Here is a 26,190-nt window from a genome sequence, read left to right on the forward strand (position 1 = left end):
TTTTTTTTTTAAAACAGCTTCCCCCACCTGGAAGACAGCCTGATTGACGGGCTTGGCTCCCTGTCAGGTGGAGGACCCTGCCGAGGAGGCCACAGCCCAGGAGCAGGTACGTTTAGTGCTGCTGGAGGTAGAGATCGCGAGGGGGTGGGGTGGGCACAGCGTGGTTTGGAGGGTCGGCCGGGGTGATCGTGGGGGTTGGGGAGAGAGCGGAGGAAGAGTTGGAGATCACGGGGGCCTGTGATCGCGTGGGGGGGGGTCAGAGTTCGGAGGAGGGGGGTCAGTGATCTCGGGGGTGTTGGGGTGGGGGGAGATCGTGGTGGAGGTGGGGGGGGTGTGTTTAACAGGTAGGCTTGTTGCGCCTGGAGGAAACACTCCTAGCTTTTGCTATCGTACTCCTGCTCCTCCTGGCTCACAAGCAGTGCTGTAAAAGGCACTTACCTGACGGATCCAGCACTCCTCACCTCCTTTTACCTGGCCAGGTTTCCAGAAGCCTGTGAAACTCGGACATCAGTGGTTAAAAATAGAAATGCTGTTAAAATGAAGGTGCGCAGCCTCCTTAAAAGATTTCAATGACCAGCCTGTCTCCTGGGAGCGAGCTAGTTGCCCACCCCTCATCCCGTCTCCGTTAAAACCAGGAGTGGGTGACTTCAAGGCGGGGTTGGGTTCCTGTTACAAATTTTTTAACATTTTAACTTCCCACCTGACCCAAACCCACCCATTTTGGGGGGTTAAAATTAACCCCATAATATCAGTTTACAATTTATGGTCTGGAACAGAAGAGACTTTCAACACTGGTCAACACAACTTGAGAAATGAGTTCTGAATAATTAATATGAAGGCCCCTTCTCTGTGAAGAGATGGCAGGGAATAACTTGGCTAAGTATGGATTCAATTCAGATATTTTTAACAATGAGAGTCTCTTCAACCTTGTGCATCTCCGAAGCCAAGTGGAACTTGGCTGGAAACAACGTCGTTTTGTATCTGCAGCTGTGAGCTTTCCATGGATGAGCCCAGGAGAAATATTTTAATCAAGCCCATCCCTTTGGGATCTCTAAGCTTATTTAACTGAATGAGAGTGACAAGCTAGGATCTCAAGGGTGTAAAGACCGCCAATCAGCGGGAACATTAGCAAGGGAAAGACATCCTGAAATGATGGCTAGGCTTTTATGGAAGAATCCAAGCAGGAGACAAGGAATATTTGCCTGAATTAACAGTTTTTAATGCAGTTTATTTGATTCCCCTGGTGCTCTCCGATAGGGATCTAAGTATAGGGGACGCACGATGTGCTACTGAGCCATTGCAGGCTAGCAATCTTCTAAATTCAATTTCTGCTCTATGCTCAGTTGGCTCCTCTCAGTGGAAAGTTAATCTTAATGTTCCTGAATTAACAAAATCACCCACATTTCCCACTCTTGATCAGTACCCAGTGACTCCTGCTGGCAAGAATGGATTTTGGGTGGGGTCAGGACAGCCTTGGCGATGATGAGTAATCTGCCATCTAGGCTCGAGGTAGACACTTAGGCGAGGTACTGGAGGACTTTGATACCCATCCAACTATATCGTGTAAAAAAAGATAAGGAAGGAGCAGAGAAAGGAAGAAAGAAAAGAAAGACTAACTTGCATTTATGTAGGACCTTTCACGACCACCGGACATCCCAAAGTGCTTTACAGCAAATGAAGCACTTTTTGAAGTGTAGTCACTATTGTAATGTAGGAAATACGACAGTCAATTTGCATACAGCAGGCTCCCACAAACAGCAATGCGATAATGACCAGAACAGTAAAGTAGACTGTTAAGTCCGTGAATGATTGAGACACGGACTAGCAGGAGTGAAAACAAATAGATCTTTACTGGTGAAAGGCATAAACGAAACTAACCAACAGAGGCTCTCTAGCGCCTTTTATACAGGGGTGGTCACTGCCGGTACTGCAGTCTGAGACCAGTTATTCTCTTAAAGGTACATACACAACAATTCCTCCCCTTTTAGATAAACAGTACATAACATTCATTTAACAACTAATGATAACGAATTACAATCACAATTACTGTTGCTAGATACATTGGTTAAGTTTAAGCAATTATAAGTTCAGTCTTTGAGGAGGCTTCCTGATTCTGTCTGGATAACGCCTCTTTGGAGTATCAGGTTCTTCTGGCAATGTTGAGTAGGAATCAATGTCGTTGTTTGGTTCATCTGCTTCCAATATTACCGGATCTGCGGTAGCTTCAATTGGAACGTCGATTTCATTACCAGGTGTATCAGATCGTGGTGTGGAGTTGACGTTTTCCAGTGACTCTAGAATCTGGTCAGCATGGCGTCTTACAATGCTCTCCCCAACGTCCACGGTATACATGAGAGGTCCTTGTCGTGTACAAATCATTCCTGGCTGCCATTTCTCAGTGCGGTAGTCCCAGGCCAAAACTGGTTGACCTATCTTAAAACTCCTGGCCGGCCTTTCATTCATATTCTGAAACTGCCTGTTCTCCACATCTCTTCGGACGTTTGGCTTAACCAAATCCAAGTGGCATCGTAGTCTTCGATTGAAGAACATCATGGCTGGAGTTTGGTTGGTAACCGCATGTGTCGCATTCCGGTAGGCAAACAAGAAGTTGTCCACCTTGTGTTGTAGGGGTATATCTTCATTACACATTGCCTTGATAGCCTTCTTGAATGTTTGGACAAACCTCTCGGCCAATCCATTAGTGGCTGGATGATATGGGGCAGATGTGTAATGCTTAACACCATTGTTCTTTAAGAATCTCCGGAACTCTTCAGACACAAACTGTGGTCCATTGTCAGAGCAAATCTGTTCAGGCAGCCCATTCCTGGCAAATATGGTTCGTAAAGCTGCGATAGTTTTTTCCATGGTGGTTGAGGACATTTTTATTACCTCTGGCCACTTTGAATGTGCATCCACCGCAATTAAAAATATCGAGTCCATGAAGGGACCAGCAAAATCAATGTGCACCCTTTGCCATGGAGATGAGGGCCACTCCCATGGATGCAGAGGAGCTTGTGGTGGGGCGTTTTGGACCTTCTGGCATCCTGCACAGCTCTTGGTCATCTCTTCGATTTCTCTATCGATTCCCGGCCACCACACAAACGCTCTGGCTAAGCTCTTCATTTTTACCCCACCCAGATGACCCTCATGTAGCTCATTGAGCACTCTATCCATCAACTTAGGTGGAATTACTACTCTGGATCCACACATCAAGGTTCCTCTGCACACTGACAGCTGTTCTCTTCTTGGCGAAAATGCTGGCAGCAGTGATTCGCCATGTGCTGGCCATCCCTTCACCGTTAAATCATAGACCCGTGATAGTGTCGGGTCATTCCGTGTTTCCTTTTCTATGTTTGCATTCGTCACAGAGAGACATTCGACTATGGTCGAGTGGAATAACTCCATTGGATCCACTGCAAGGTCTTCTTCTTCCACCGTCGGCAACGGTAGACGTGACAATCCATCAGCATTTCCATGCTGTTTAGTTCCCCTGTACTCGATGTCATATTGGTGTGCCCCTAGGAAAAGGGACCATCTCTGCAGCCGTTGTGCTGTCATTATCGGTACGCCCTTCTGAGGGTTGAAAATGGAGACAAGAGGTTGATGATCGGTTAGTAGAGTAAATTTTTGACCGTGCAGATAGTGATTGAACTTCTTCACCCCCCACACTAGGCTGAGGGCCTCTCTGTCAATCTGGGCGTAGTTACGCTCGGCAGAAGTTAACGAGCGTGACGCAAAAGCTATCGGCCTCTCCAAACCATCAAGGAATTTATGTGACAGTACCGCCCCAATGCCGTAGGGAGACGCATCACACGCCAGCCTGATTGGCAGTGCTGGGTTGTAGTGAGCCAATACTTCCTTCGAAGTGATTAAGTCCTTACTCTTCTGAAAAGCACGTTTACAATCATCGCTCCATTTCCATGCTACCCCCGTTCGTAGCAGGGCGTTCAGTGGATGCAGAATTGTCGACAAATTCGGCAAAAACTTATGAGTAATTCACCAACCCGAGGAATGACCTCAGTTGCGACACATTTTCAGGCGCTGGGGCCTTAACAACCGCTTCAATTTTGTCAGGGGACTTATGTAACCCCTCTTCATCAATCACGTGGCCACAATACGATATCTGTTTCTTAAAAAATTCGCACTTGGGGCGTTTGGCTCGCAGCCCATGTTCCCGTAGTCTAGTGAGCACCTGTTCTAGGTTGTTAAGGTGTTCACTGTCATCCTCACCTGTTACAAGGATGTCGTCCAAGTAACACTGAGTCCCCGGAATCCCTTGCAGGACTTGTTCCATCGCTCTTTGCCATATAGCCGGAGCCGATGCTACTCCGAATACCAATCGATGATACTGGTAAAGACCTTTGTGAGTGTTTATCATGAGATACTTCCTAGAGGACTCTTCAACCTCCATCTGCAAATATGCTTGTGCTAGGTCAATTTTTGTAAAACGCTTCCCTCCAGACAGTGAGGCGAAGATGTCTTCTATCCTTGGAAGAGGATATTGTACTGTGTGAAGGACTGGGTTCACCGTCACCTTGAAATCCCCACAGATGCGAATCTTCCTTGGCTCTCCGGACTTATTGCTTAACGTTCTCTTCATGACAGGAACGATGGGTGTTGCCCACTCGCTCCAGTCGACCTTAGACAACACGCCCGCCTTCTCCAGATTCTCCAGCTCTGCCTCGACGGCTGGACGAATTGCATATGGTACCGGTCTCGCTTTGAAAAACTTGGGAACTGCATTCTCTTCTATTTTTAACGAGGCGGTTACGCCTTTAAGCGTGCCCAGTTCTTGTTGAAATACCTCTTTGGCGTTAGCTAAGATTGTTGAAAATCGTCCAGGAGTGACGCCTTCATCTTTTTTACCGTCCACCGTCATTGCATGAATGGAATGCCAATCTAAGTTTATCTTCCTGATCCATTCCCGTCCCAATAATGGTGGTCCACCATTTGGCAGTATGTAGAGATACAATTTCCGTATTTTCCTGCCATTGTATTCGACAGGCACCCTTATTTTTCCTCTGGGGTATACTTTTTGCCCCGTATACGTCGTCAAGACGATGGATGTCTCTCTCAACGGTATGTGTGAAAATAGCCACTCATAGTCTCGTCGATTCATGACGGTTAGCGCTGATCCTGTATCCAATTCCATTCTAACTTGGGACCCTGCTATCGTGAGGGTGACCCAAATGGTTCGGTGATCCTCTTTTGTGATTACATTGTGAAGTTTGAGACAGCTTAATCTCCTGTTCTCGGATTCACTATCGCTCATCTGGTCTTCGGAACTACTGTCCGTCATCTTTTGTACTTTCTTGTATGGTTCCTTAGTAGCCTTTTTGTTGTCGCTGGTCTTCTTCCCAGACCTACAAACTCATGCAATGTGTCCAATCTTCCCGCATTGTCTGCATATTTTGTCTTTGGACCAGCAGTCCTTCTGGTCATGGTTAGTTCTGCCGCAGCGATAACATTTTGCAAATCCCCGTGTCATTTCGTGGGTGCCGTATTCCTGTGGCTTTTGTTGAATTTCTGCAGCTCCCCTGGCTGCTGCTTCATACGATACTGCCACGCTGAAAGCCTTATCTAGCGTCAGCTCTTTTTCTGCGAGTAACTTCTTCTGTGTTCCTTCACTCAGGAGTCCACAGACAAATTTGTCCCGTAGGGTAGCTGCCAGTCCTGCTCCGAACTGGCAGTGCTTTGATAGCTTGCGTAGTTCCGTAAGATACTCAGCATTGCTCTCATCTTTGTGCTGAGTTCTCCTGTGGAATTTAAATCTTTCTGCTATCAACAGCGGTGCAGGGTTTAAGTGCTCCTGTAGAACAGCAACAATTTCGTTAAAACTCTTCACCTTCGGTTTGGCTGGAGTAATCAGATCCGGCAATAAGCCGTACGTTCTAGCGCCCATTACGTTTAGCAATATTGATGCCTTTTTCCCCTCCGCTATTTCATTTGCCTCGAAATATACCTCGACTCTTTCCACATACGTGGTCCAGTCCTCTAAGGTATTATCAAAAGCAGTGATACAGCCAGTCTTCGGCATCTTGCAAATCTAAATTGGCGCCCCCCGCGCTTTGCCTTCTTCTCCGATTTAACAAAATGGCGCCTCCCGCGCTTTTCCTTCTTCCCCGCTGTTGTTAGCGCTGCTTTCCACGGTTTCTTGCGCGTATTCTTTTTCTTTTATTATTTTCCCATCGTGGAGCGGACCCTCTGGAACACTTCCCTCCCTCTTCTGAGGTCCGAACGCTGCCCAGCTTCGACACACCGGCCGCGCCCTGTATGCTCCACCCTCTCTCTCTCTCCTTGCTTCCCGACTCGCTGCCCGGCCCCGTTGCAGCCCAGGAAGGATCAGAGCACTACCTGCCACCAGCCCGATTAGCTGGGAAACCACGGACCGAGGAACCCAGCCTGGCTCTGGAACGTCGCTCCTGCAAAGCCTTGAATCCGATGATTGATGGTCGACGCCCGTTCCTCGAGTTTCAATGGACTCTATTTTTTGTTTTTTGTTTTTTTTTTCTTCCGACCTTCAACGTCGTCGGAGCTGCTGCCGAGTTGCAGGTAAGTACGTTTCTTACTCGTCGCCAGTGTTGAGTCCGTGAATGATTGTGACACGGACTAGCAGGAGTGAAAACAAATAGATCTTTACTGGTGAAAGGCATAAACGAAACTAACCAACAGAGGCTCTCTAGCGCCTTTTATACAGGGGTGGTCACTGCCGGTACTGCAGTCTGAGACCAGTTATTCTCTTAAAGGTACATACACAACATAGACAGAATTAGTTTAAACTAAATGTTCGCAAATTCTATCTTCTGATCACGCTGGTAATATTGGAGAAGATGAATTTCCGGGCTGAAAACATTGCTCTGTAAGGATAGGCACATGTAGATTATTAAATCAATAAGCTAGTTGGCATTAACAATATACTATGGAGCTAAAAGCATTGTGACGTTAAAACACAGGCTTTTGAAATTCGGATGATCAGCCATGATCTCATTAAATGGCGGAGCAGGCTCGAGGGGCTGAATGGCCTACTCCTGCTCCTATCTTCTATGTTTCTATAGAACCAGGGGTCACAGTCTAAGGATAAGGGGTAAGCCATTTAGGACTAAGATGAGGAGGAATTTCTTCACCCAGAGAGTGGTGAACCTGTGGAATTCTCTACCACAGAAGGCAGTAGAGGCCAATTCATTAAATATATTCAAGAAGGAGTTGGATATATTTCTTAAGGCTAAAGGGATCAAGGGATATGGGGAGAAAGCAGGGACAGGGTACTGAATTTGGATGATCAGCCATGATCTCATTAAATGGTGGAACAGGCTCGAGGGGCCAAATGGCCTACTCCTGCTCCTATCTTCTATGTTTCTATGTTTCAGGCTTTTTAATCACAGCAGGGGGTTGTGAAAGTAGGAAATTACTGCAGTTGCAATAGGGAATAGGTTCCTTTTACTGTAGAGATTGCAAGAGATAAGACGTCAAGTGCTTGTACAACAAAGGCTCTAATTCAGGAAGAGCAAAGATAGGAAGCAATGGTACAATGTAACAGTGTGATGGAATACTCTCCACCTGCCTGGATGGGTGCAGTTCCAACAACACTCACAAAGCTCAACACCATCCAGGACAAAGCAGCCCGCTTGATTGGCACTCCATCCACCACCTTAAACATTCACTCCCTCCACCACCGGCGCACCGTGGCTGCAGTGTGTACCATCTACAAGATGCACTGCAGCAACTCACCAAGGCTTCTTCAGCAGCACCTCCCAAACCCGTGACCTCTTCCACCTAGAAGGACAAGGGCAGCAGGCGCATGGGAACACTGTAAGATTCGCAAAATTTCCACATTTCCCCCAAGGTTATAGTTAGTAAAAGGGACCCTGCATGGACATTTTAAAAAGGGTACCCAAAGATGGCGTCCACACCTCGTGACCAAAAGCCTGCAAGAGTTTAAAAACTTTGGACTCTCTGGCACAAGCAGCTTTTGGGGAAATCGAAACCTAAAATGCAGTTTCTGTGAAGAAGGACTTTGTATTTTGAAAAGCAGACAGCAGGACTTTGAATATGCATTAAGCCAAATCGGAGACAGATCAAAATCAGTTAGGCCTATACTTGAGGCCATCAAGTTGTTTGCATAAATAATCAGAAACAGCTTAAGGAAGCCATCGAGGCTGGACAGGCCGATTAAGATGCATTAATAACAATACAGCTCAGACATCAGGCCAGTAGGTGCGATCAACGGCCATCTAAAAATAGTTCGTTTAGATTGCTACAATTATTTAAATTAGCCCGCCAAGATTGGGACAATGAAGTAACCTGATTTGGCGCGCAGATAAGGGTTTTCGTGAGGAGTATAACTGGAGGCCCCGGGTAACAATCACTCTCTTGACTCTGCTCTTCTTGGCTCTTGCTCTGCTCTCGTGGCTCCGGCCTCTTGGGCTGCCGCTCATACTCGTGCCCTGGCCTCGTGGCGGGTTCTCTCCCCGTAGCAGATTTTCAGTAGCCAGTTACACCATACCAACTGCAGGGAAGGGGAACGAGACCCAAGCCCATAGCCATCCAGGACGCCCAGGCCGCAGAAAGGGGCGAGACAAAGTTGAGAAGGTAGCCCAGGACTTGTATAGTAGTCCGATGAGACGAGATGAGTAGAGACGAAGAAGATGGTAATAACTCGATAAGGGCAGAGCAGAGCAGCGAAAACCGTATCAGTAAGAAAACCCAGTGCCTAGTTATAAGCTGGCGCTTGATATCTCGTTGAACACTGCAATAACACAGGTGGCCACGCCATGACGAATAGACTGGCGTTCTTAAGCTTGGGTAGGAAAATCTAGGCAGTTAAAACTGTCAACTGCCCTGCAGGCACAACGGTGCCGCCGACGACCGCCTGAGGGAGAAGAAGAGGAGAACCCATCGCGACGAGACGTCAACGGCAGCGGAGGGGAGAAGGTGTGTCACAGTAGCAGACCCAGCACTGCGCCCCTGAAGACCACGTGGCAACGGGGTACCTAGAAGGACCAGAGACCAGACTTCAAAACTCGCACTCGTTAACAGTTGGCTTTATTTTGGATTGGTGAGCATGAATTCTGGCCCCTCATCGCTTAATCTAGTTAGGTAAAAGGGGTGGGATAAGGATAAGGGGATTGTTAAGATAATTGTTTTCCCTCGATGTGCCATGTGCTCCCCATTCCCCGTATAAGTATAGTTATTTTGTATTTGCCTGTAATTTTATACTAGTAACTTCTCATAAGATTGTGTTAATTTCTATTTCGATAAAATCTTGGTTTTCTCACATCCAAACCACCTGTCTACTCGAGTTTTTTCTGCATCGCCGCCTGTACCTAAGTCCGGTGTCTAGAACCCAGGGGTGTGGGAGCGATTCGAACCGCTCACAAACAGTCAGGGGCATAACTGACTGGGCACACGCGCCAACCACACCACCCCCTACAAACACCACCACCTCCAAGTTCCCCTCCAAGCCACACACGTTCCTGACTTGGAAGTATATCGCCGTTCCTTCATCGTCGCTGGGTCAAAATCCTGGAACTCCCTCCCTAACAGAAGTTTTTTCCCCTCATGGGGGAATCTAGAACTCAGGGGCATAGTTTCAGAATAAGGGGTCGCCCATTTAAAACTGAGATGAGGAGGAATTTCTTCTCTCAGAGGGTTGTAAATCTATGGAATTCTCTGCCCCAGATAGCTGTGGAGGTTGTGTCATTGAATATATATAAGGTGGAGATAGGCAGATTTTTGAACAATAAGGGAGTGATGGGTTATGCGGAGCGGGCAGGGAAATGAAGCTGAGCCCAAGATCAGATCAGCCATGCTCTCATTAAATGGTGGAGCAGGCTCGAGGGGCCAAATGGCCTACTCCTGCTCCTATTTCTTATGTTCTTATGTCAAGGGCAGTCACTCGCACCTAACCTCTGGAATTCAGCTCTTTTGTCCATGTTTGCACCAAAGCTGTAATGAGGTCTGGAGCTGAGTGGTCTTGGCAGAACCCAAACTGGGCATCAGTGAGTAGGTTATTGGTAAGTGCCGCTTGATAGCACTGTCGACAACACCTTCCATCACTTTGCTGATGATTGAGAGTAGACTGATGTGGCGGTAATTGGCCGGATTGGATTTGTCCTGCTTTTTGTGGACAGGACATACCCAGGCAGTTTTCCACATTGTCGAATAGATGCCAGTATTGTAGCTGTACTGGAACAGCTTGGCTAGAGGCCTGGCTAGTTCTGGAGCACAAGTCTTCAGCACGATAGCCGGGATGTTGTTGGGGCCCACAGCCTTTGCTGTATCCAGCGCGCTCAGCCGTTTCTTGATATCACGTGGAGTGAATCGAATTGGCTGAAGACTGGCTTCTGTGATGGTAGGGACCTCGGGAGGAGGCAGATATAAAGGATTCAACATTTTTAAGAACGCCACCAGTAAAGTAACAACAAAATTTGACACTATTTTGACACCAAAATTTGACACCAAAATTTTTTTTTGAGGATGTAACTTGTAAAATAGATAAGGGAGAACCAGTGGATGTGATGTATTTGGACTTTCAGAAGGCTTTCGATAAGGTCCCACGTAAGAGATTAGCATGTAAAGTTAAGGCACATGGGATTGGGGGCAAGGTATTGACTTGGATAGAGAACTGGTTGGCAGACAGAAAGCAAAGAGTTGGAATAAACGGGTCTTTTTCCAAGTGGCAGGCAGTGACTAGTGGGGTACCGTAGGGATCGGTCCTTGGACCCCAGCTTTTCACAATATATATTAATGATCTAGACAAGGGAACTAGATGTAATATCTCCAAATTTGCAGATGACACAAAGCTGGGTGGGCGTGTGTGCTGTGAGGAGGATGCCGAGAAACTCCAGGATGATTTGGACAGGTTGGGTGATTGGGCAGAAGCATGGCAGATGCAATATAACATGGATAAATGTGAGGTTATCCACTTTGGTGGCAAAAACAGGAAGGCAGATTATTATCTGAATGGCAATAGATTGGGAGAAGGGGAAGTGCAACGAGACCTGGATGCCCTTGTGCACCAGTTGCTGAAGGTAAGCATGCAGGTGCAGCAGGCGGTTAAGAAGGCAAATGGTATGTTGGCCTTCGTAGTGAGAGGGTTTGAGTATAGGAACAAAGATGTCTTGCTGCAGTTGTACAGGGCCTTGGTGAGACCACATCCTGAGTATTGTGTGCAGTTTTGGTCGCCTTATCTGAGGAAGGATGTTCTTGCCATGGAAGGAGTTCAGCGAAGGTTCACCAGGCTGATACCTGGGATGGCAGGAATGACGTATGAGGAGAGATTGGGTCGATTGGGCTTGTACTCGCTGGAGTTTAGAAGAATGAGAGGGGATCTCATTGAAACTTATAAAATTCTGACAGGACTGGACAGCCTAGATGCAGGAAAGATGTTCCTGATGGTCGGGGAGTCCAGAACCAGGGGTCACAGTCTAAGGATAAGGGGTAAGCCATTTAGGACAGAAATGAGGAGGAATTTCTTCACCCAGAGAGTGGTGAACCTGTGGAATTCTCTACCACAGAAGGCAGTAGAGGCCAATACATTAAATATATTCAAGAACGAGTTGGATATATTTCTTAAGGCTAAAGGGATCAAGGGGTATGGGGAGAAAGCAGGGACCGGGTACTGAATTTGGATGATCAGCCATGATCGCATTGAATGGCGGAGCAGGCTCGAGGGGCCGAATGGCCTACTCCTGCTCCTATCTTCTATGTTTCTATGCCATTTATCCAGCAGATGTACATCATTTATTTTTTCTGCTGTGCCAGTATATGATACCAGACGAAGTGAATGCCCAAGGTTCTCTATCAGTGGAGGGTGATCCCCTCTGCTGTGGTGGGAATACAGCGCAGCTAATCTGAAGTGTACATTTACAGGAATTGACAGCAGAATGTGCTTACACTGCAGCAAGTATGAGTCAGTTGCTAGCTTTGGCCAGTTTGTATTATAGAGGACAGAAGTTCAAACCCCAGCACTGACTGGTGATCATATCCGTCAACCCTGATTGCGATGAGTCTTTGCTGGGACTCTAGGGGGAGCCAATTTTCTCATTTCGATGTTCAGAAGTAATTACTTTTGACTGTCCAATTTCATACCCAGGCAGACAGGGGACACTGTCCAAGGGAATCCTCATGGACAGAACGATATAACTGTAATTGTAACTGTTATTTAAAGGTGCTCACATATACTCGCTGTGGACATTTTAAAATGAATAGTTATACATTTGCAATAAATCACGTGAATAAAATAATCTTCTGATATGATGCACTTTATGTTCAGAATCAGCCGCGATGCATGCAATTCTTTATTTCATTCCCCCATGATTGATAGTGACATAGCACTCCTCTATGCACTATTCAAGGTCACCTATCTACACACTTGAACTAGTCTTAGGCCATGTACTTATGTGCAATGAATATCCTTTGAGTGAAGTCACTGTTGTGTGGTAGATTGATGAAGAGTACAGCGGATGGCTACATCAGTCTGTTCTGCAGTAGATGTTGGGCACCGTCCCTCCGAGTCACATTAATCGCAGCAGATCAAGGTGACCCAAGAAAGGACTGATGCAGTATTTTTACTACGTGACAGGTAATCTACATGAAACACTTTGCCAAAGGAATGATGAGACTTCCCTATACTCAGGAGACAGGAGCTTTTCATTTGCCATCAATTGCTGCCTGGTTTTCCTCGCTCCACCATCTCTTTGCACCAGAAGAGAAGTCAACCTGGGACATAGATGTGCCCACAGCCTCTGCTGACATTGCTGTGTGCCAGGCTTGTGGCATTATAGAGTATTGGCTAATCAGATCAATTTATTTCACACAGAGAGAGCAGGGCAAAATAGGGAGTACTTTGGGTGAAAAGGCAAGCTCAATGCACAGCACCTCATCTTTCTACTAGGCACTTTACAGCCTTCCGGCCTTAAGATTGAGTTCAACAGCTTTAGGGGGAGAAATTCGGTATTACGCAATTATCGGCCGGGCGCAAAGCTTAGCGCCTGGCGCTAATTATCGCCTCCGACTGCAAACTTGGCTTCTATCACCCCTGGAGGTGATTGGAGAGCTAAATCAGGCGCTACACACCTCTCTTAAGGTGCTGACGCCGAGGAGCGAGGCACTACCTCCGAGCGCTGGCGAAGCTCAGGTGATGTCAGTTAGCAATGGAACACAGACACACTGGCGCTGGCCAGTTCTTAAAGGGGGGGGTCGATCTTGCTCTCCATCCACACCCTGCTCATTGCAGCCTTGAATCTCGGCCTGGAGAGACCTGTACATCAATTCTGCTGGAAAGAACAATGGAGAGACCCAGGGAAAGAGCTCAGAGTGCAGCCCCCATCGTCTCTTCTAAATCGATGCAAGGAAGGTCAAATCAAAATGAACCTGCAAAGTGCTGCTCAGTACCCAAAACTCCTTCACACGGCATTGAATCTCTCCAGAAGCCTCTCTCTCTCTCTCAGAATGCGTGGTGCAAAAATGTCACCGACAAAAAACGGCAGGAAGTGGCCGCCTTTAAATAGTGCTCCCCCAGTCCCTCCCGACTGCAAAACGTTCCCCTCAACCTGTCATTGCTAGCGGCAGGTGGAAAGTCAGGGGGCGCCACTCAATATCCGGTTCGGGGCGTTGCACAATCGACTGACGTCATGATCTGCGGGTGCAGGAGATCGTGGCGGTAGTGTTTAGCGCCGCCGCAAAATGTCTGGTCAATTTCGCGAGCGGCGCAAACATCGCCGTGCCCAGGCGCTAGTTGCTTTGCGCCCCATTAGCGCCCTCTTAGGGTGCTAACGGGAGGCGCAAAGCAACTGAATTTTTCCCCCTTAGTTCTTAATCACTGCTCCCATTTTCCCTTGGACATTCTGTAACCATTTACACCTCCGCTGGACCTATCTTTTGTTTTCATGTTTCTCCCATTGCCACCTCCTTTTACAAAAGCAAAATACTGCGGATGCTGAAAATCTGATATAAAAACAGAAAATGCTGGAAATGCTCAGCAGGTCAGGCAGCATCTGTGCAGAGAGAAACAGAGTTAACAGCCGGAATTTTCCGCCGGTGTGATTGGTGGCGGGACGGATGGGAAAGTGGGTTCTTTGGACAGCGAGTCAGGGCCCTACTGTCAACCCGCCGCCATGCACCTTTCCCAATGTCGGGTCTGTCAGTGCTGAGCAGACCTGACACGCAGCAGCGGGGGACCCAATTAATTGCCTTGTTGACATCATTAATAATAGTTTACATTTTCTCTTTAACTGCTCACCCATGGGGTCCTCGCTGCTCGGGGATCACGTCTGTTAAGCTGAGGCAGGAGATGAATGGCCATTGAATGAGCTGATTACTTGACAGCTTAAAATGTGCTATAAAAGCTCCCACCTCACTTTCCAAGCTCAGAAGCTGTTGCTTACTCCATTTAGAACACAGATCGAGCTTTATGCAGGTTGCAAGTGTTCAGTGCAAACTCTCTACCCAGTGTCACCTCATTGGAACAATCTCTCCCACCATTGACAGATTGCTTCTGTCAACTCAACTTCACCTGCCATCTATTCCATCAGCATCGATGCCGTTTATACACTCTCACCTTGGTCCTCAGATTCCCACCACGATCAGCCCCAACACCCGCAGCACCAGGCACACCAGCAGCACCAACAACAACACCAACCTTCTCCGCAATCAACTGATGCTGCACAGGACACAGAGCATCAGCGCCCGACCACATTGCTGCCCGGGAGGCCAGGGATGGCCTCACCATGGCTCACTTTACTTCACTTGACGCTGTACACCCTGGCTGCCACATGATGCGCCAGGTTGGCACCACCCCACACCAACACCATAAAGCATCTCTACAATGCCCAAGCCATTCCTTTCACACTCATCACCATTGTGGGGGGTACCGTTATGTCTCACCATTCACTGCAACTCACTAAGCCACTTCCAAAGGTGCACACAAATCTGTCCAAGACCAGAAAGTGTTGAAAATAAAGGTTTCAATTTTTGACACCACATTAACAGAAACTTTACATGAACATTGGATAAAACACCCAAGTGGCTACCCTTCTGTGTTGTTAGTTGGCATGATTGCACTAGGATGAGGGTGAGTGTGAGGGGTGGCTAGTGAGATGGGGATGTGATAATGTAGATAGAGAGGGATGGGTGGAGGTGCAAGGTAAGTGGGCGTGAGTAAGGATGTGCAGGAGTAGGGTAGGGAAGGCAGAGTGATGGGATGTGATGAGTGGCATAGGAGGATGAGGTTGAGTGTGGCTTTGTACTAACGTTTCGTGATCTACTGAGATCATTGAAACGTTTGCGCCACTGCAGCCTGGTCCTCCTGACCACATCCCTGCTTGTGTCCTCCTGTGCAAGTCTCTTCCGCCCATGGGAAGGGAAGTGGACCTCCCTGCGTGCTGTGACTCCCTCCATAAGCATATGCTTATGGAGGGAGTCATCGGAGAACCTGGGTGCAACCCTGTGCATCTGTGCAGTCATTGTCGGTGGTTGCAGCACCTCAATGCTGTAGAACACTGACAGCACAAATGTCAAAATAAGTTTGGCCATGGTCCCTTTAAGAAAACCGGCTGGTGTCATATCATCAAATGACGTCACCAGACCCACTTCCTCTAATTGGCCGGGAAACACGCTGGGTGAGCTTAACAAGCCCCATCAACGGAAAGTCATTTCACAGAGCGGGGTGGAGCCAGCAGTGGGGCCACGACCTGCCATCGACATCACCCTCCACGGACCCGCTGAGGTAAGTGAAATCGGTGCCAACGTTTCAGGTCAATGACCTTTCATCAGAACTGGGAAAAGTTCGCGATGTAACAGGTTTTAAGCAAGTACAGTGGCACGGAAAGGGGGGAGGGGAGGAAAGAACAAAAGGGAAGGTCTGTGATAGGGTGGAAGGCAGGATAGATTAAATGACAAAAGGGATGATGGTGCGAGGCGAAAGGAGATGGTAAGGGTTCAAGTAAAGAAACAAAAGATGGGTCTAGAGGAGGTGTAAATGGCATTAGCACAATCATCAACAGCTGCTGTCCGAAAAAATGGGCGCAGTGGTTGGGAAATTGTTGAGCTTCATTGGGACAGTATAAGAGGCCGAGGACAGAGAGGTCAGAGTGGGAGTTGGTCCACCTCCTTTTGCCTTGCACCATCATCCCTTTTGTCATTTAATCACTCTTGCCCCCACCCCATCACAGATCTTTCCCTATTGTCCTTCCCTTGCCCCTCCCCTCGTTCTGTACTTACTTAAAAGCTGTTCATCTCCAGCATTTTCCAGTTCTGATGAAAGATCATCGACCTGAAACGTTAATTCTGTTTCTCTCTTCACAGATGCTGCCTGACCTGCTGAGCGTTTCCAGCATTTTCTATTTTGATTTCAGATTTACAGCATCCGCAGTATTTTGCTTTTGTTAAAATATGGAGTGCCAGTCCTCATTCTACTTAATCATTCTCATGTGTAGAAAATAACTGCCCAGTGTATGGGCTTTCACAGTGTGTGGCTCTCCGCCCACTCTGAGGCTCAGCACCCCACTGAGTCAGGTCAGCGAACTCAGAACTGACCAGGGATGGAAACCTGGGCTGCTGCTGCAGTGGTTGATCCACAGAAGGTGAGATCAGCTGATGCAACATTGACTGAGGGCAGAAACAGGGAGTGGCAGGACCCAGGTTGGACCTCACTGTTCCAAACGCGGTGTGCCCCCAGCCTCAGCCACATTACTGCAGGGAGCGGGAAGATGGTTGTAATGATCAGTAACCTGTCATTCTGGAATGTTACACTAGGTGGTGCTGTATGTATATAAGAGTGGGCTACCCACGATGCACTAGGCTACCCACAAGGCAGCAGTCAAGATGGAGGCCTCTACAGATGCTGTACCTAGTCCACATGTGCTCAATAAAGTGTCTAGCAAAAGCTAGCTGTTCTTAATAAAAATGACTAGTTATTAATGAACATAACAAGGTACCAGGATTGGTAAGATCTGCTGAATATTGTGCAACGCGACATGGAGAATTTGAAGCCACCAGAGCGTTTGAAACTCACAGGAAATGTCGACTACAATTGGCAGACTTTTAAACAACAATTTGAACTCTACATTGCTGCCATCGGGTACGGTACGAAGCCAGACGCAAGGAAAATAGCGTTGCTGCTCACGGTTGCAGGCCCACAGGCGATAGAGGTATTTAATACATTTGTATTTAATCCGGAGGAGAACAGAGAAAAATTAGACGATGTGCTAAAGAAGTTTGATACACATTGTTCTCCCAAAAAGAATGAAACATATGAGAGGTACATCTTCCGTTCTCGGACACAGCAGCAAAATGAGACTTTTGATAGCTTTTTGACTGATCTGAAACTGAAAGCACAGACAAGTAATTTCTCTGAGCTGAAAGCATCCATGATTCGTGACCAGATTGTGTTTGGTATTCATGATAAAAAAAGTCAGGGAACATCTGTTGAGAGAAACCGAACTAACATTGGAAATTGCTGTGAAAATATGCCAAGCTAGCAAGCTAGCTCAAAAGCATGCCAAGACTTTCAGTGAAATCAATGATGGTGCGATTGCAGTAAGTGCTGCTGTCGGTGCTGTGTCCTACAAGGGGAAGAAACATGGGCAGAACAGAAGTGAAAAGCAATCGGAGGAAGGAATTTCTAATTGTAAACGCTGTGGTTACAAACACCAGTTAAAACAATGTCCAGCGTTTGGAAAAATGTGCACAAAATGTCATGGAAAGAATCACTTTGCCAAACAATGCTTTTCAAAAGTAAAAACTAAGAAAGGGCAACAAGTTAATGTAATTGAGGACACTGATTTAAGTGAGACATGTTTTGTAGGAATGGTGTCATGTGACAATATCAAAAAGGATACAGAAGATGTGCAGCCCTCAGGAATGAACAATGCTGAACATAAAGTTAATGCAGTAAAAGAGGACAAATGGATGATCCCACTGCAGGTAAATGGAGCATTAGTTACATTGAAACTAGACACTGGGGCAAAAGCAAACTTAATCAGTTTGAGTGACATTAACAATATGAAAGAAAAGCCCAAAATACAGAAAAAGTCAGTACTACTGAAGGACTATAATGGACAGAAAATAGATAGCTTAGGTGTATGCAGACTTAAAGTGACAGTCAAAGACAAAGTGCATCATCTCATGTTTTCTGTTGTGGCTGAAGGACTTGATTCACTACTGGGTGACAATGTTTGTGAGGACTTAGAACTGGTCAAGAGAGTCTACCGTATAAACTGTGCCATAAGCAGACCAGATGACTCGGTGGATTCTGTAGTGAATAATTTCCAGGATGTGTTCAAAGGATTTGGAGTTCTACCATTCACTTACAAGATCCAGCTAAAGGAGGATGCTCAGCCAGTGGTACATGCTCCACGAAGAGTTCCAGCACCCCTGCGTGACCGGCTCAAGAATGAACTGGACAGAATGACCACACTAGGAGTCATCAGGAAAGTCGAAGAGCCAACAGATTGGGTTAACTCCATGGTATGTGTAAAGAAAAAGAACAATGATCTAAGAATATGCATGGATCCAAAGGACTTAAATGCAAACATAAAACGTGAACACTACCAGATTCACAAGCGAGAAGAAATCACCAGTGAAATGTCAGGTGCCAGATACTTTACAAAGCTCGATTCCTCACAAGGATTTTGGCAACTAAAACTGGATGAAGAGAGCGCCAAATACTGTACCTTCAACACACCATTTGGCAGGTATTGTTTCCTCAGAATGCCTTTCGGGATAATATCTGCATCTGAAATCTTTCATAGAGCGATGGAACACATAATTGAAGGTCTGGAAGGAGTTCGGGTCTATGACATCATCATCTGGGGCTCCACACTGAAAGAACACAATGAGAGACTGACTAAAGTGCTACAGAGCATACGCCGGAATGGACTGAAGCTCAACAAAGCCAAGTGCCAGTTTGGCATCCAGGAAGTCACTTTCCTAGGAGATAATCTATCTGGTAAAGGAATAGAGCCAGATATGGAAAAAGTAAACGCCATACTCAAAATGCCCCGACCCACTGACAAAAAAGGAGTGCTACGCATCATGGGGATGATAAACTTCATTGGAAAGTTCATTCCTAACTTGTCAGCCAAGACAGCCTGTCTGCGAGACCTGCTACGTAAAACAAATGAGTTCGCATGGACAGAAAGACATGAACAAGAGTGGATAAACCTCAAAACAGTGCTGACAATCACACCTGTACTCACCTTCTTTGACCCAACAAAAAGAATCAAAGTGTCAATGGATGCATCAAAAGATGGCCTAGGTGCGGTCTTGCTACAAGCAGAGGGTGAAGATTGAAAGCCTGTTGCCTATGCCTCCAGGTCTATGACTGATACTGAGTGTCGATACGCCCAGATTGAAAAGGAATATCTAGGCTTGGTAGTTGGACTAGAAAAGTTTCATGGCTACATATATGGACTTCCCACCTTCACAGTTGAGACAGACCACAGCCCACTGCTTGCCATCATAAAAAAGAACCTGAATGAGATGTCTCCAAGGATTCAATGACTCATGATGAAGCTGCAAAGTTATGACTTTGAACTGATCTCTGATCTACACACCAGGCAAATACATAGTGTTAGCAGATGCACTATCCCTAGCACCCACAATGAGTCATGTGAGCTCTACTGAAGAAGACGTGGATGTTCATGTGAGTATGGTCACTGCTGCGCTGCCCGTGTCAGACACAAAATCAAAGCAAATAGCAGAAGAAACAGTAAAAGATACAGTATTACAAACAGTAATAGAGGACATTCATCATGGTTGGCCAAAAGGTTCCTGTCCAAAATATTTTCACATAAGGTCAGAATTGAGTGTCGCAAGTGGACTATTACTAAAACAGAACAGAATAGTCATTCCACAGGCTTTACGTCAAGACATGCTCAAAAGGATTCATGGGGGACACCTCGGAATTGAAAAATGCAAAAGGAGAGCAAGAGACACTGTTTATTGGCCTGGCATAAATAAGGACATTGAGAACATGATAGGCAAATGTGAGACATGTCAGAAACACCAAAACAAACAAGCAAAGGAACCAATGATAGTATCTGACATACCAACAGCACCATGGCAAAAGGTTGGTATGGACCTTTTTCATTTAAATGGTAAAGACTATCTAATAGTGATTGACTACTATTCTAACTATCCTGAGATGGCGCTGCTCTCAAGCACCACAGCAAGCAGTGTCATAATGCATGTGAAATCCATCTTCGCCAGACATGGAATTCCCAGGATTGCCGTTAGCGACAATGGTCCGTGCTTCAACTGTAAGGAGTGGCAACAGTTTGCAGCACATTATGACTTTCAACACATCACATCCAGTCCTTTGTATGCTCAGTCGAATGGTAAGGCAGAGAAAGGTGTTCAAGTTCTCAAGCAGCTACTGAAGAAAGCGACAGAAAGCAAGTCTGATCCTTATCTCGCCCTGCTGAGCTACCGAGCCTCACCTTTAGACTCTGGTTCTTCACCTGCTGATCTCCTAATGGGTCGCAAGTTGCGTACCACGCTACCCTGCTGTGCAAAAGAAAAGCAGAGTAAGGAACTGAGACAGAGACTTCAACTGTTAAAGCTGAAACAGAAATCATACTATGACAAGTCATCCAAAACTCTGAAACCATTGACAAGGGATGATGTTGTCAGGATTGAGGATCCAGGTGCATGGAACAGGAAAGCTACAGTTCTTGAGGAAGTAGGACCAAGGTCATACAGTGTTAGAACTGAGGAAGGACAGATTCTCAGGAGGAACCGCCGTTCCCTCCTAAAAGCACAAGAGACTATCGAAGAGCAAATCGATGACAATGCCGCAATTGAATCTTGTCACTCACCACCAGAACAATCTAACACAAATACACATACAGGCTCTCATGAAAACACATCAGACTTACCTGTGCTGAGAAGATCCACATGTGAAGTAAAAATGCCTGATAGGCTTAATCTTTGAGTACAAAGAAAACTACATTGAAAATGTATTGACTGTTGAAGATGATTATGTTGTTATTGATTGATATTGATTGATACTGATTTTGTTTAACCTCAAAGAAAGGGGGATGTAATGATAAGTAACCTGTCATTCTGGAATGGTAAACTAGGTGGTGCTGTATGTATATAAGAGTGGGCTACCCACTATGCACCAGGCTACCCACAAGGCAGCAGTCAAGATGGAGGCCTCTACAGATGCTGTACCTTGTCCAAATGTGCTCAATAAAGTGTCTAGCAAAAGCTAGCTGTTCTTAATAAAAACAATTAGTTATTAATGAACATAACAGTGGTGTGTCAAGCTGGGGCTGTTTACCTGGAGGGAGGGAGAGAGAGAGAGAGAGAGAGAGAGGAGGGATTGGAAAGAAGCCTCCAAGACTGCCCTCGCAAATCTAGCAATGTTGGCTGTAGCCTGGACACGTACAGGCTGAGGAATGAAGATCTGATAAAAAATAGGGAGAAAAAGACAAATTTAAAAAGGGGGAAACAAGGTGCCTATTCCTCCTTCTTAGCAGTTTCCTCCACTCTCCAGTCTTCTGAGGATGTTGGAGTACAGTTCCATGGATGCTAGTGGTCCTCTGCTTACTAACCACTGTGGCCGTTATTTGCATGTGAGCCTTGATGATGTGTTCAACTGTGGGATACATCACAGCTGCGTCCAATCCTGTCATCCCCTGATGTCCACATGCACGCACTCTTCTAACAGGAGTCACTGGATAGCGATTGGCAGTATGAACCTGGGTGATTCACCTCCCTAATTTGGGAATTCTGAGGCCAATTGTACTGCCAACAAGTGTCATTTTGGCTTCACGGTACCTCTCTTGCCATTGAGTCAGAAGGTTGTGGGTTCAAGTCCCACTCCAGAAACTTGAGCCCGTAACCAAAGCTGGCACTTTCGTGCAGTACTAAGGGATGCTGCGCTGTTGGAGGTGCCATTTTTGGATCAGGTATTAAATTACGATCCTGTCTGCTTGCTAAGGTGGATGTAAAAGATCCCACTGTGGCAAAGCCACCAAAGAGACTCTCACAGTAACTTGTACAATTGCCTTTAATCATTATTGTTACCTTTTAATGTTTGCCCTGTTTAAACAGCGCGGGATCGATAAAATCGTGATCTGACACGATGACGTCATCACATGTGTCACGTGACGTTCCCAACGGCGGGAAACGTCATGACGTCATGACGTCAGGGTTGGAGAGCGTTTCCAGTGAGTCCTCGTGGAGTGAGCTAGTGTACAGACCTGTTTGGAGTTTCTCCTGCGTTTCTTGTTTTGTAATACTTTCAGTGCATTAAACTAAGTTTGTTAACTACCAGTTTAGTTCACAGTGTTTTTGTTAGGAGTGCACAGACTCCTACATTGGTGACCCCGAAACCTTGCGATCGTTTTTTGCGGTGGACACGGAATGCAGGCCAGTGATGGATGCCAACGCTGTGGCCTTGAAGCTCCCCCAATTCTGGGAACAACAGGCGGCCTCCTGGTTTGTGCAGGCCGAGGCGCAATTTGAACTCCGCAACATCGTGCAGGACCAGACCCGATATTTGTATGTGGTCTCCGCCCTCGATAGCTCGACGGCGTCGAGGATCATCAGCCTTCTGGAGAACCCCCCGAATGCTGACAAGTATGTAGCCATCAAGACTCGGCTGCTGCAGGTATTTGGCCTTACCAAGGCGAGCGTGCTCGCCGCTTACTGACACTACCAGGGTTAGGTGACTCCAAACCCTCAGAACTAATGAGCCACATGCTAACGCTCCTGGGGTCCGAACCCACATGTTTCCTGTTCCGCGAGCTGTTCCTTACGCAGCTGCCCGAACACGTCCAGGCAGCCCTCGCCAGATCGGACACCGGGGACTGCATCGCGCTCGCCGAAGTAGCGGATAAAATTTACGCGGTCCTGCAGCCATACTGCGCCATCGCGCAACGCCCCGCCCCAAGGGGCCCTGCCCCGGCCCCGGCACCTCCGACGGCTGGTTACTGTTACTACCACACTCGTTTCGGCCCGAAGGTCCGCTGCTGCCGACCACCGTGTGGTTTCGTGCCCAGACCATCGAACAGACCACCGCGAATCAAGAACACCGGGTCCGGTGCGTCCCCGACGGCCACGATAGCGATCGGCGACTCCGGGAATTTCATGTGTTTAACCGACTCCATCTCGGGCCGTCGTTTTTTGTGTGACACGGGGGCACAGTGTAGCATACTTCCTGCCTCGGTCCTCGACCTTCGGTTCGGCGGACGGGGTCCCCCCTCCAAGCTGCCAATGGGGGTACGATCTGCACTTGCGGGAAACAACGGGTGCAAGGCTGTTTCGGTGGCCAGCGCTTTACCTGGGATTTCGTCACCACTCAAATTTCGCAGGCCCTTTTGGGCGCCGACTTTTTAGGCGCCAACGGCCTGTTGGTGGATGTGAAAAATCGACGCCTCGTTCACGCCGCCATGCTCGATGGCATTTCAGGTGCGCGCAGCACGGCTGCACCGCACTCGGTCTCCTGCGCGCAGCCACCTCCCGACGACGTCTCCCGCCTTCTCGGGGACTTCCCCGAGCTGACAAAGCCCACCTTTTCAGCTTCGACCGCCAAGCATCGGGTGGAGCATCATATTTTGACAACCGGCTCTCCCGTCTATGCCAGGACGTGACATTTGGAGCCCAGCAAGCTCGCGGCGGCGAAGGCGGAGTTCGCCGCGATGGAGAAGCTGGGGATTATTCGCCGGTCCAGTAGTCCCTGGTCTTCACCGCTCCACATCGTCCCAAAGCCCGGCGGGGGATGGCGGCCCTGTGGCGACTATCGTCGCCTTAATGAGATAACGATGCCCGACCGTTACCCCATCCCCCACATACAAGATTTCTCTGCGCATTTGGCGGGGAAGTCAATATTCTCAAAGGTCGACCTCGTCCATGGGTACCATTAGGTCCCAGTGCACCCCCAGGATGTCCAAAAGACGGCTGTCATCACCCCTTTTGGACTTTTTGAATTCCTCCGCATGCTCTTTGGGCTTAAAAATGCGGCGCAGGCGTTCCAGCGCCTTATGGATTCGGTTCTGCGGGACCTCGATTTTTTGTTCGTCTACTTGGATGACATTCTGATTGCTAGCACCACAAAGGATGAACACCTCAAGCATCTCCGTGTCCTTTTTCGACGGCTTCAGCAGCACGGCCTCATTGTGAACCCGGACAAATGCCGTTTCGGCCTGGCGCAGCTTGATTTTCTCGGCCACCGCATAACTTCCGCAGGGGCAACACCACTTCGAGCTAAGGTGGAGGCGATCACAGCGTTCCTGAAGCCGCAATCCGTGAAAGCATTACAGGAGTTCCTGGGGATGGTTAATTTTTACCACCGGTTCGTCCCCAGGGCCGCACAGCTCATGCGGCCGCTCTACGAGGCCCTCAGGGGCAAGACGGGAAAGGAGCCCGTGGTTTGGTCGCAAGAAATGGGTCGCGCCTTCGAGGATACGAAGACTGCGCTCACGAACGCCACGATGTTGGCATATCCCCTGCCAGGAGCTATCATCGCCCTCACGACGAACGCGTCGGATTACGCTGTGGGGGCCGTCCAGGAGCAATGGGTCGATGGCGCATGGCAGCCTCTGGCATTTTTTAGCCGCCAGCTGCAACGGCACGAACGTCGATACAGTACTTTCGACAGGGAGCTGTTATTGTTTTTGGCCATCCGCCACTTCTGATTCCTCCTTGAAGGGCGCCGCTTCACTGCATTTGTTGACCACAAACCATTGATGTTCACGATGGCCAAGACAGCTGAACCGTGGTCGGCTCGGCAACAACGGCAGCTGACTTACATCTCCGAGTTCACCACCGACGTCAGGCACGTGGCCGGCAAGGACAACGTCGTCGCTGATTGCCTCTCCCGCGCCGCCGTCCAGGCCATTCAATAAGGCATTGACTTCGCAAGAATGGCAGCCGACCAGGCTGCCAACCCGGAGACTCAGGCCTTTCATTCTGTCCCCGCCAGCCTCCAGCCGGGAGATGTACCATTCCATGCGGCAGGTACCACTCTACTCTGCGACGTTTCATTGGGTGCACCCCATCCGATTGTGCCGCCCACCTGGCACTGAGGCGTTTTCGACACCATACACGGGCTGTCACATCCTGGAGTGCGGGCGTCGCAGAAGCTGCTAGAAGCTGCAGGGCATTCTGGAGGGGGAGGGTGAACAGCCAATGGTCGTGGTCCACATTGGTACCAACGACATAGGTAAAAAGAGGGATGAGGTCCTGCATCAAGAATTTAGGGAGCTAGGTAACAGAGTAAAGAGCAGGACCTCAAAGGTTGTAATCTCTGGATTACTCCCAGTGCCACGTGCTAGTAAGTATAGGAATGGGAGGATAGAGCAGATGAATGCGTGGCTAAAGAGTTGGTGTAGGGGGGAGGGTTTTACTTTCCTGGATCACTGGGCCTGCTTCTGGGAAAGGTGGGACTTGTACAAGTCGGACGGGTTGCACCTGAACCAGAGCGGGACAAATATCCTTGCGGGGAGGTTTGCTAGCACTGTTGGGGGGGGTTTAAACTAACTTGGCAGGGGGATGGGATACAGAGGGGAGCTGAAATAGGGGGGGATGTGCTGCCAATTATAGAGAAAAAAACAAGTCAGCTTGGTAGACAGGGCAAATATATAAGGGCAAGGCTGGATGGCATCTATTTTAATGCAAGGAGTCTTGCAAATAAGGTGGATGAACTGAAGGTGTTGATAAACACATGGGAGTATGATATTGTTGCTATCACGGAGACATGGTTGAGGGAAGGGCAAGACTGGCAGCTCAATATTCCGGGGTACAGAATCTTCAGGCGAGACAGAGGGGGAGGTATAAGAGGAGGGGGTGTCGCAATATTAATTAAGGAGTCAATTACTGCAGTAAGGAGGGATGATATATTAGCAGGGTCCTCTAATGAGGCCATATGGGTGGAGCTTAAAAACAAAAAGGGGGCAAGCACTTTGCTGGGAGTGTACTATAGGCCTCCAAACAGTCAGGGGGAGATAGAGGAACAGATATGTAGGCAAATCTCAGAGAAATGTGCAAATAATAGGGTAATAATAATGGGGGATTTCAACTTCCCCAATATTAACTGGGATAGTCAGAGTGTGAAAGGCTCAGAGGGTGTAGAATTCTTAAAGTGCATCCAGGAGAGCTTTTTGAGCCAGCATGTAGAAAGTCCTACAAGAGAGGGGGCGGTACTGGACCTAATTCTAGGGAATGTGGCCGGCCAAGTGG

This window comes from Somniosus microcephalus, chromosome 10 (assembly GCF_052327205.1).
Source record: "Somniosus microcephalus isolate GS21.2 chromosome 10, FLI_Smic_1.0, whole genome shotgun sequence".
In the NCBI taxonomy this organism is placed as follows: domain Eukaryota; kingdom Metazoa; phylum Chordata; class Chondrichthyes; order Squaliformes; family Somniosidae; genus Somniosus; species Somniosus microcephalus.